The 12,287-nt window shown below is 45.5% G+C and overlaps 1 protein-coding gene across 3 annotated transcripts in view; it reads right to left on the reverse strand.

The window, feature by feature from the left end:
• Positions 1-12,287, reverse strand: part of SHROOM4 (shroom family member 4) — a 176,576-nt gene that overhangs the window by 60,584 nt on the left and 103,705 nt on the right. The gene's annotated exons all lie outside the window — the stretch shown is intronic.

Here is a 12,287-nt window from a genome sequence, read left to right on the forward strand (position 1 = left end):
AGCGGCAGTCCACAATCACACTCTACACCCCCACATGTTGTTAACTGGTTAGCCTTCTTTCAGTTAATCAATTAATGGTATTTACTGAGTACTTACTGTCTGCAGAGCACTGGGCTAAGCAGCTGGGAGAGGCCAATGCAACATTCCCTGACCACAAGGAGTTTACAGTCTAAATGGCAGGGACTCACAATCCAATCCGGTTTTACACCCTGTTGAGGAGGTGTGGGAGGTTTGGGAGCTCTTGCTTGAAGCTACTTCAATTACTTCTGTAAAATATCTGCACACAGTAAGCACTCAATAAATACAACTGAATGAATAAAATGGAGATTAAACCTGAGAGCCTCATGTGGGACAATGACTGTGTCCAACTGGATTAGGTTGTATCTACCACAGCGTTTAGTACAGTGCCTGGCACACAGTTAGCACTTTACAAATTCCATTTAAAAAATGTGGGCCAGGGACAGTGTGTTATCTGACTGTATTGTAACGATCCTGGCATTTAGCACAGTCCATGGCATAAAGTAGGGACACAGGGAAGCAGCTGCCCTACTGGAAAACACATGGGGCCTGGGAAGTAGAGGACTTAAATTCTAATCCCCGTTTCAACATTTACCGCTGTGTGACCTTGGATAACTCATTTAACTTCTCTGTGCCTCATCTGCAAATGGGGATTCGATACCTGTTCTCCCTCCTAGACTATGAGCTTTATTTGGGACCCAATTATCTTTTATAATAATGTTGGTATCTGTTAAGTGCTCACTATGTGCAGAGCACTGTTCTAAGCGCTGGGGTAGATACAGGGTAATCAGGTTGTCCCACGTGAGGCCCACAGTTAATCCCCATTTTACAGATGAGGTAACTGAGGCATAGAAAACTTCAGTGACTTGCCCACAGTCACACAGCTGACAAGTGGCAGAGCTGGGAGTCGAACTCATGACCCCTGACTCCGAAGCCCAGGCTCTTTCCACTGAGCCACGCTGCTTCCCCAAGTTTATCAGCACTTAGTACTGTGCTGGGTACATACCACTACTACTACTACTAATTTGTTAAGCACTATGTGTCAAGCACTGTACTAACTGCTGTGGTAGAAACAAGATAATCAGGTCCCAGATGGGGCTCACAGTCTAAGTCAGAGGGAGAACGGTACTGAATCCCCATTTTGTAGATGAGGTAACTGAGGCACAGAGAAATGAAGTGAACTACCCCAGGTCACACAGCAGGCAAGTGGAGGAGTCGGCATTAGAACCCAGGTTTTCCAACTCTCAGGGCCGGGCTCTTTCCACTAGGCCATTCATTCAGTAGTATTTATTCAGCGCTTACTATCTGCAGAGCACTGTCCTAAGTGCTTGGAATGTACAATTTGGCAACAGAGACAATCCCTGCCCAATGATGGGCTCACAGTCTTGTTTCCACAGTTATTATACTAAGGACTTTACAGACACCACAATTATATTAATTATATGCATTTAGTATAGTGCTTTGCATACAGTAAGTGTTCAATAAATATGATTGAATGAATATTATTAACTGAGTCTAAGGGCATGAGAATCAAGGGTTTCCGGTCTGTTGCAGCCTTCTCCTAGCACAACTCGGAATACACCTCCACTCTTTACCGGTATCTTTAAAAAAAAAAATAATGGCATTTGTTAAGCGCTTACTATGTTATAGGCACTGTTCTCAGTGCTGGGTAGATGCAAGCTAATCAGCTTGGACACAGTCCCTGTCCCACATGGGGCTCACAGTCTTAATCCCCATTTTTACAGATGAGGTAACTGAGGCACAGAATGGTGAAGTGACTTGTCCAAGTTCACACAGCAGACGAGGTGGCAGAGCAGGGATTAGAACACAGGCCTGAGCCCTATCCACTAGACCACACTGCTTCTCTGTGTCTTGGTTCCTACCTCCTGGATCTTCCCTCGGCCAGCTGTTCTGGTCTCCGGGAGCACTGATTTTAAGTCAACAATTGTAAGAGGAGGCTCTGACTTTGGACAGCCAGTGGCGGGGCCAAGAGAAGGACATGGTGCTGACAAAACACGGGTTTTCATTTGGCATTTTGGATCACTAGATTGAAGCTCTTTAAGGTCAAATATTGCATCAGCTAATTCTATTGAACTCTCCCAAGTGCTTAGTACTGTGCTCCACCCAAGGTAGACGCTCAATAAATTGACTAAGTGGTGGCATAATGTCTTCCTTCCCCCAGAGCACATCTGCCGGGACCCAGCATTATTCCTCAGTTTCCTCATCTGCAAAATGGAGATTAAATGCCTGTTCCCCCTCCTACTTAAACAGTGAGACCCATTTCAGAAGCTGTGTGGCCTAGTGGAAAATGCACAGGCCTGGGAGTCAGAGGACCAAGGTTCTAATCCTAGCTCTGCCATTTGTCTGCTGTGTGACATTGGGTAAGTCACATAACTTCTCTGTGCCTCAGTTAGCTCATCTGTAAAATAGGGATTAAGACTGTAAATCTCATGTGGGACAGGGATGATGTCCAACCTAATTGAGCCTGTCATTGTGCAGGGACTGTCTCTATCTGTTGCTGAATTGTACATTCCAAGTGCTTAGTACAGTGCTCTGCATATAGTAAGTGCTCAATAAATACTATTGAATGAATGAATAATTAGCTTGTATCTACCCCAGCACTTAGTAAGTGCTTAACAAATGCCATAAGAAAACCCGATGATTTTATTTCTACCCCAGCATTTAGTACAATGCTTAGTCCATCTTAAGCACTTATAAAATACCACAGTTATTATCATTATTTTTATTTTATTGCCATGGTGGGGTGCACATGGTACTGAGCGCAGGGTGGCTGATGCATTGAGAATTTTTCTGCAAGAATGTAACTCCAGAACTATAGCAGAACTGGATGTTTGCTGAGGAAGCCTTTAGATTTTTGCAGGCAGCAAACATGTCTACCAACACTGTTATACAGTACTCCCCAAGCGCTTAGTACAGTACTCCCCAAGCGCTTAGTACAGTGATTAGAACAGTGCTTGGCACATAGTAAGCACTTAACAAATGCCTACAGGGCTTTGCACACAGTAAGCACTCAATAAATACCATTGATTGAATGACTGAATTCCCAGTATGGCCACAGAATGGGATGTGGAGAGGAGGAGACCAAGACTGAATCACTAATTCTAGTTCAGATGCAGAATCACAGATGAAGTTAATCAAGCATAATAATAATGACAAAAAATAATAACTGTGGTATTTGTTAAGCACTTACTACATATCAAATGCTGTTCAAGCACTGGGGTAGATATAAGTTTATCAGGTTGGACAAAAGTCCCTGTCCCGCATGGGGCTCACAATTTAAGTGGAAGGGAAAACAGTTATTGAACCCCCATTTGACCGATGAGGCACCTGAGGTTCAGAAGTTAAGTGACTTGTTCAAGGTCACACAGCAGGCAAGTGGCGGAGTCGGAATCTGAACTCTAGCTCTCTTCCAGGCCCATGCTCTTGCCACTAGGTCATGCTGCTTCTCATGTGTGCTTTGGGTCTCGGTCTTCTCATATGTAAAATGGGGCTAAAGTACCTATTCTTCCTCCCCTTATGTGGGGGACAGGGATTGTGTTCAATCTGATTAAATTGTATCTGTCTTAGTGCTTGGCACATAGTGCTTAAATAATAAAGTCCCTGGGGCAACAGATGCGGCGAGGGGACAAGGGGTTTGAGGAGGTAGTTAAAAATGTGAAACATTTGTGAAAACCAATGGTCAGGGGTTGACTAAGCCCTCACTTCTCCTATATGGGTTCAAAACCCTTAAGTACTTGGATTTTCAACCCACCCTTACAAACACTTATGTACATATCTGTAATTTCTTTTAATGTCCATCACCCACTCATGCTTGTAAGCTCCTTGCGTGCAGAGATCACTCCTTGTGTGCAGAGGAGTGAGTAACAAATCTGTTACTGATTTGTACATCCCAAGCACTTAGTACAGTGCTCTGCACATAGTAAGCGCTCAATAAATACTATTGAATGAATGAATGCAGAGATTGTGTCTACCAACTACATTATACTGTACTCTCCAAGCATTTATACAGTGCTCTCTACTCTTATGAGAACCAGCAAGGCCTGGAGGATAGAGCACGGGCCTGGGAGTCAGGAGGACCTGGGTTCTAATCTTAGCTCTGCCACTTGTCTTCTGTGGGACCTCGGAAAAGTCATTTCACTTCTCTGTGCCTCAGTTACCTCATCTTTAAAATGGTGATAAAGATTGTGAGCTGAATGTGGGACAGGGACCGTGACCATCCTGATTAGCTTGTATCGACCCCAATGCTTAGTACAACGTCAGACGCACAGTAAACACTTGAATGCCCATTTTTAAAAAACTGTTGTATTTGACTCTCTTAACACAGTAAGCGCTCAACAAATACCACTGATTTATTGACTGCTAGGCAGGAGGTGGGGCAGCGGCCCTTACTAGTAGCAATTTCTCCCTAGCTCAGGAGCCCAAAAACATCCACCCCCCCGCCAAGTCTTGCCCTCTATTTACTGCAGACTGAGGCTGGTCTAGGATCTAATGGGGGTTCTTTCCTTCTCTGAAAGTATTTGGAGCAAGAGAAACACAAAAGAATGTCCTTGATTAGCTCTGTTTACTTTTTGCGGCTCTTCCTGCCCTGACACCCCCACCTTCCCTCCGCCCCTCCCAACGGAACAGTACATTCCATCTGGCCCACATGAAGGAAGGCAGGCGGAACTATGGCCGGCTCCACAGGAAGAGAACTCCTGAGAGAGGCCCGCTGGACATAACAATGCCCTGCTTGTTTATCTCAGAGCTGAGGGAGAAAACCCCCCAGCTTGGGGAGCTTTGGGCTGGGGGTCTGTCCCATGAAGGGAATATTTTGGACTGGGGGCCTGTCCCACGAGGGGAACAACGGGCTACCCGGAAACTTGAGAGTTCTGTGTTCCCGACACTGGTGAGCTCGTTGTGGGCAGGGATTGTCTCTCTATTATTGTATTGTACTTTCCCAAGCACTAAGTACAGTGCTCTGCACACAGTAAGCGCTCAATAAATACGAGAATGAATGAATAACCCGTTCTTGGTATCCGCCTTAGGGGTTGGAGATGGGGAGCCACTGGTTTGGCAGCCCAAGTTTGGAGATTAAAAATAGAGGTTTTCCACTAAACCCAGATGCTACCTGGTAAGAGGAGAGAGAATTTTGCCCATGGTACTCACGGGGCTAACAAACTTTCATCTGTGGCTTACAGGGCAGAATAATAATGATGGCATTTGTTAAGCGCTTACTATGTGCCAGGCACTGTTCTAAGCACTGGGGAGGATACAAGGTGATCAGGTTGTCCCACGTGGGGCTCCCAGTCTTCATCCCCATTTTCCAGATGAGGTAACTGAGGCACAGAGAAGTGAAGTGACTTGCCCAAAGTCACACAGCTGACAAGTGGTGGAGCCGGGATTTGAACCCACGACCTCTGACTCCCAAGTCCGGGCTCTTTCCACTGAGCCACGCTGGGGTCTCAGGGCCCTATCATTGGCCTGCCTTCTCTTCACCAATCTTTGAGGATTTCAAGAGGCAGGACTTAGATTCGCCACCTGGCCTAGGTGAAAGAGCACAGGAGTCAGAGTCAGGAGATCTGGGTTCAAATCCCAGAGCTGCCACTTGTCTGTTATACGATCTTGGGCAAGCGCTTCATTTCTGTGGGTCTCAGTTTCCTCATCTGTAAAAGAGGGATTAAATCCTCCTCCCTCCAATCTAGACTGTGAGCCCCTTGTGGAACAGGGACTGTGTCTGACCTGATTATCTTGTATCTACCCCTGTACTTAGCACAGTGTTTGGCTCATTCTAAGTGCTAACAAATGTCATCATCATTATAACTATCATTTGACACAAAACTCTTGAGACTCCTCAGCAAACCACAGTCTCTGTGGGAGGGAAAAGGGGGTGAAGGCTTCTTTGTGCAAAAGAAGATGTCAGAACTGAAAAAGCAAAAGATTTGCATGTTTCAAATAAGGTTCAATAATTCATTCATATTTATTGAGCGCTTACTGGGTGCAGAGCACTGTACTGAGTGTTTGGAAGTACAATGGAACAAAGGAGGAACAACCAATCAAATTTAGCTAGGCCTTCGATCCTCACCCAGACCATTTCCATCTCTATCTCCATTCCTTCATCTCTAAAATGGTGACAACATCACTCTCTGGCCTCCTACCACAAGTGTGAGAGGAGTATAGAAATGTACCAGTGCTAACTCAGAAACATTAGATGGAATTCTGTTATTTTATTTTTATATTAATGTCTGTCTTCCCCCCTCTAGACTGTAAGTTCGTTATGGGCAGGGAATGTGTCTTTTTATTGTTGGATTGTACTCTCCCAAGCGTTTAGTACAGTGCTCTGCACACAGTAAGCACTGAATAAATATGACTGAATGAATGAATTCCTCCAGAGGGTTGGTAAGGACAGCCCTTCATTTCCCTGTTTCTGGTCTGCCTCTACTTCCCACCCAAATGGATTTTTTTTTAAGTGCCAATTCATGCAGTATTATCCCTGGCTTTGTCACCTCCAACGAGCCATTACAGAAATGATCTAGGCTGGTTTTTCTCTTAAATGCGAGCTCCTTAATGGACAGGGAATGTGTCTGCTAATTCTATTGTATTGTACTCTCCTAAGCGCTTAGTACAGTGCTCTGCACATGGTAAGCACTCAATAAATACCACTGAATGTCTGTTACACTCTACTCTCCCAAGCTTTCAGTACAGTAAGGGCTAAATATGATTGATTGATTGTTTCTCTACAAGCCTGCAGTCCTGTCTTGCAGGAAAAAATAAAGTAAGACATGAGGAGGGCTCAGAAAGAGTAGGATGCTGCAGGTTAGGGTGGAAGGAGATGGTAATTGGTCAGGCAAATGAGATGGACTTTTCAGCAGAAATTAGAGGAACTTCTTGTCATATCGATCACTGCTTTTTATTGAACATTTTCTTTGTGCAGAACACTGTACTAAGTTCTTGGGACACTATAACACAGTTGGTAGACATGTTCCTTGCCTACAGTGAGCTCACAATCTGGAGGAGGTGGCAGACATTAATATAACTAAATTACATATATGGACATTAGTGCTGTGGGGATGAGAAGGGGAATGGGGAAGAATATCAAATCAATATCTTCACTGGAACCTGACAGATCTTTCTTTTGTTAATCAGCTCTAATAAACCCCTCTAGCCTGTAAATTTGTTGTGGGCAGGGACAGTGTCTAACAACTCCGTAACACTGTACTCTCTCAGGCTCTTAGTACAGTAAGTGCTCAATAAATTCAACTGATTGGGTAATTGAGGCACTCAATCAGTTCTCTCCTTCCTGGCTCTTTCCCACCTCAACCCAGTCCACATACTTGGCTCCCCCAAAACTAACCTACTCACTGTGCCTCACTCCAGGCGACCTCCTTGCTCATGTTCGCTTTCCTGCCTGGAACTCCCTCCCCCTCCTTATCTGACAGACCAATATGCCCTGCTGAAATCATATCTCCTCCAGGAAGACTTCCCTGACTAATCTCTCATCTTCCCATCCTATTCTCCTTCCCCAACCTGTATTTTCATTGTCTGTCTCCCTCATTTCATTTTAAGCTCCTTGAGGGCAGGGGTCCCATCTACCAACTCTTGTACTTTCGCAAGAGTTTAATACAGTGCTCTGCACACAAGAAGTGGTCAGGAACTCCTAATCAATCAATCAATAGTATTTATTGAGTGCTAAGTGCAGAGCACTGTATTAAGCACTTGGGAGAGTATAACAGAATTAGCGGACGCATTCCCTGTCCACACTCCCACTGCTTGACAACAATATTCACAGAGGTGCAACCGGCAGACAGGGCTTGCTTTTTTGGTATTTTAAGACTTAAAGGAATTTCCTTCAATACTAGAAGTACAGAAAAGTCTTCAGATGGGGAAAGGAGAAACGTGGGTGCTGGATTTGGTTATGAAGACATTCGTAAATCACCTCTAACTCATATGCAAGGCAGAAAAAGGGTCGTGCAGTTTCCACTGATTTCTGTACCGTGTACTGACTTCCTTTGTGACCCAAAGTTTGGAAACATTTCTTTATTTTAAAATGGATTTCTGAACATGTGCGCTCAAAACAGTCAGCAATGGGTAACTGGATCCTCGTGAAAATCTGTCCCGGGAGGAACACTTGGGGCTGAATAGAGATTTCTAGTTATTCTGTGGGAGGAGGGTGTCTTCAAACCATAAAAAGTGAATTTAGGGGCCTCCAGGCAGAAACGTTTAAGAAATCCCATTCCACCATATATGTCCATGGGTCAGCAAGGCTCCTCTCTACTGCCTACAGATGCTGCTTCCAGTCCTCTCTTCTCCCGGGTATCACAATTCCCAGAGAGAGAAAAAATAGAGTGGAGGAGGATGTATGTTGCCCTGCCTCTCTAGTCTCCTTCTATCTGAATTATTTTTAGCATCACTAGGGAAGGAGGTTGCTACAACAGCTCAGTTTCTAAACATTTCCTCTCCGCCCCCTCCTCAAACCTGCTAGCTCTCCCCCCTATCCCGCCCCCAGTCTGGATCTTCAAGGGGCCATTGTTGGGATCGGTGCTGTCTTTCAGGGGCAGGGATTGTCACTGTTTATTGTTGCATTGTACTTTCCCAAGCGCTTAGTACAGTGCTCTGCATACAGTAAGTGCTCAATAAACACGAATTGAATGAATAATAATGATTATGGTATTTTTTAAGCACTTACTATGTGCCAAGTACTATTCTAAGCGCTGGGGTAGATACAAGGTAATTGGGTTGTCCTACATGGGGCTCACACTCTTAATCCCCATTTTAATAATAATGTTGGTATTTGTTAAGTGCTTACTATGTGCAGAGCACTGTTCTAAGTGCTGGGGTAGATACAGGGTAATAAAGTTGTCCCACATGAGGCTCACAGTCTTAACCCCCATTTTACAGATGAGGTAACTGAGGCACAGAGAAGTTAAGTGATTTGCCCACAGTCACACAGCTGACAAGTGGCAGAGCCGGAATTCGAACCCATGACCTCTGACTCCCAAGCCCTGGCTCTTGCCACTGAGCCACGCTGCATTTTACAGATGAGGTAGCTGAGGCCCAGAGAAGTTAAGTGGCTTGCCCAAGGTCACACAGCTGACAACTTGCAGAGTGGGGATTAGAACCCATATCCTCTGACTCCCAAGACCGTGCTCTTTCCATTAAGCCACGCTGCAACGTCACTAAGAATGAAACTACCAACACTAAAAACAAATCTAACAACACTAACAAGTTAATAACAGATTAATGACAGCACTAATAATAATGGCATTTGTTAAATTCTTACTGGAGTAGCTGAACACTGAGGTAGGTACAATACAATCAGATCAGACACAGTCCCTGCCTCACATGGGGCTCAGTCTAAGGACAAGAGAGAACAGGCATTTAATCCCCATTTTACAGATGAGGAAACTGAAGCAAAGAACTGTTAAGTGACTTGCCCAAATTCCCACAGCAGGCAGTGCTGGAATTAGAATCCTTTGACTCTCAGGCCTGTGCACTCTCCCCTAGGCTGCAGACACCCCTCTCAGGATAATCACTCAGAGACTAAATGGCTCAAACGAACAGGGTTTTTGGAAAACAACTAGCTTCCAAACTCTGATCCCAAATCAGAATGGCCAAGTGCACGGTGGGAGCGGGGAGAGGAGGGTGCCAGCACTGCCAACCCCAAGGAATTGGATTTCAGGTTCTTTGGGTTGAGCCTCTATTTATTTTGTTTTTAATATGGCATTTGTTAAACCTTTATTAAGTGCCAGGCACTGTTCTAAGCTCTGAGGTAGATATGAGCTAATCAGGTGGGACACAGTCCACATTCCACATGGGGCTCACAGTCTTAATCCCCATTTTACAGATGCGGGAATGGCTCCCTAACCTAAAGAGAAGTGAAGTGACTTGCCTAAGGTCACACAGAAGGCAAGTGGCGGAGCCACGTTACAACCCAGGTCTTTCTGATTCCCAGGCTCGGGCTCTATCCTTTAGGCCACACTGCTTCTCTGCTTACTCTCTACTTACTCATCGGAGAGAAATGGCACAGTTTGTATATGCAAAGGCAGCCCAACCTCCTCTGAGGAAGAGGAAAACCACATCCAGTTAATGCTCCAATTCCCAGGAGCGATAAACTAAGTGCCTGACGTCCCAGGAGGCAAGTTGAATTTTGGGGTGGGGAAGCCGAGAGTGAGGGAAATGATGTCCTCAACTTTGCCCAAAAAACACCGCTTTTCTTTTTCATTCTTACTGTTAAGCGCTGGGGTGGATACAAGATAATCGGGTAGGACATGTGTTTTAGTCCTGGCTTTGCCATTTGTCTGCCGTATGGTCTTGGACAGGTCACATACTTCTCTTTGCCTCGGTGCCTTCATCTGTAAAACGGGAATGAAACTATGAGCTCCACATGGAACATGGACTGTGTCCAACCTGATTACCTTGAACCTATCCCAGTGGTTAGTACAGCACCTGGCATATAATAAGTGCTTAAAAAAATACCATTTAGAAAAAGGATTAAAATGATTTTTTCCCACAGTTGCAGGAATGAATGGCCCCTACTTGCTTGGCTCAGGGAGAAGTGAATGGTCGGGGTTATAGACCCGTTCCTGAGGCTCCAGTGGGGATATGGACGAGTTCCAGGAGGCCTGGAATGTCCCCCTCCCTCTTCCTATCTGACAGACAATTACTCTCCCCCCTTTCAAAGTCTTACTAAAGGCACATCTCCTCCATGAGGCCTTCCTTAACTAACCCCTCATTTCCTCTTCTCCCACGCCCCACTACATCACCCTAATTTGCGCCCTTTATTCACCCCTCCCTTGGCCCCACAGCCCTTATATCCATATCTGTAATTTATTTATATTAATGTCTGTCTCCCCCCACTGGACTGTAAGCTCGTCGTAGGCAGGAAACGTATCTACCAACTCTGTCATACTGATATATTGTTCTTTCCCAAACACTTAGTAGAGGGCTCTGTACACGGTAAGCGCTCAATAAACATGACTGATTGATTGTCCGAACATGGGCCTGCTCCACTAGGGGCTGGTCACATTGAGGACCCCTTACTCCAGTCTAATTGGAAAGTTGGAGGGGGAAAGAAGGCCGCAGAGTTTGAGAGAAGAAATAGAGCCCACGGCTCTCAAGGAGCTGGGAAACACTTCCACAGGGCAAGGAAGGTTTGAGACTCAGGAGGGCACCCCCCCAATAATAACAATAATTATTATTATTATGGTATTTGTTAAGCGCTTACTATGTGCCAAGCACCGTTCTAAGCACTGGGGGAGATACAAGGTAATCATCTTGTCCCACGTGCGGCTCATAGTCTTAATCCCCAATTGACAGATGGGGTAACTGAGGCACAGAGAAGTTAAGTGGCTTGCCCAAAGTCACATAGCAGACAAGTGGCAAAGCCGGGATTAGAACCCACGTCCTCTGGCTCCCAAACCCGTGCGCTTTCCACTAAGACACGCTGCTTCTCTAATCTCAGCTGAGCTGGCCAGGATTGGATTAGTGGAGGTGAGACTGTAGAGGCCCTTCCTTCCCCCATTCCCTCTCTCCCCCTCCTTCCGACTCAGCTATCTAAATTCACAGGGGTCATAGTTGGTTCCACATGTTTCCCAGAAGCCCTTGGGAACGCCCAGCTCCAACGTATTTATACAGTGGGGCCTAGTGGTTCATTGAGCCTCAAAAAAAAGAAAAAGAAAAAGAAATTCCTTGGAACAGGACCCAAGATCCCCATAAAAAATTCCTAACATTCGATATCTGTCAGCTCCACATGAAGTCTCCCCCTTCGGGAGGCAGCTGGAGGCTTGATTTGGGGCTCCCCAGCTCTCCAAGAATACACAAAGGGGCTTTCCTTGTCCCCATTATAAAGTCAAAAAAGGGACCAAGGAAAGACCACTGTCCCTCCAAAGAACTTTTTTTAAATGGCATTTAAGCACTTACTATATGCCAAGCACTACAGTGAGCGCTGGGGTAGATACAAAACAATCAGGTTAGCCACAGTTCCTGTCCCACATAGGGCTCCGAGTCTTAATCCCCATTTTACAGATGAGTTAACACGCAAAGAGAAGTTAAGTAACTTGCCCAAGGTCACATAGCAGACAAGTGGCGGAGCTGGGATTAGAACCCAGGTCCTTCTGACTCCCAGGCCCTTGCTCTATCCACTAGACCAGGCTGCTTCTCTTCTATGTTAAGCACTCACTATGCGTCGAACTCCGATCTAAGCGCTGGGGTAGGAACAAGTTCATTAGATCAGACATAATCTCCGTCCCCCGTGGGGCTTGCAGTATAGGTAG

The sequence above is a fragment of the Ornithorhynchus anatinus genome, chromosome 6 (genome assembly GCF_004115215.2).
Source record: "Ornithorhynchus anatinus isolate Pmale09 chromosome 6, mOrnAna1.pri.v4, whole genome shotgun sequence".
Lineage (NCBI taxonomy): Eukaryota > Metazoa > Chordata > Mammalia > Monotremata > Ornithorhynchidae > Ornithorhynchus > Ornithorhynchus anatinus.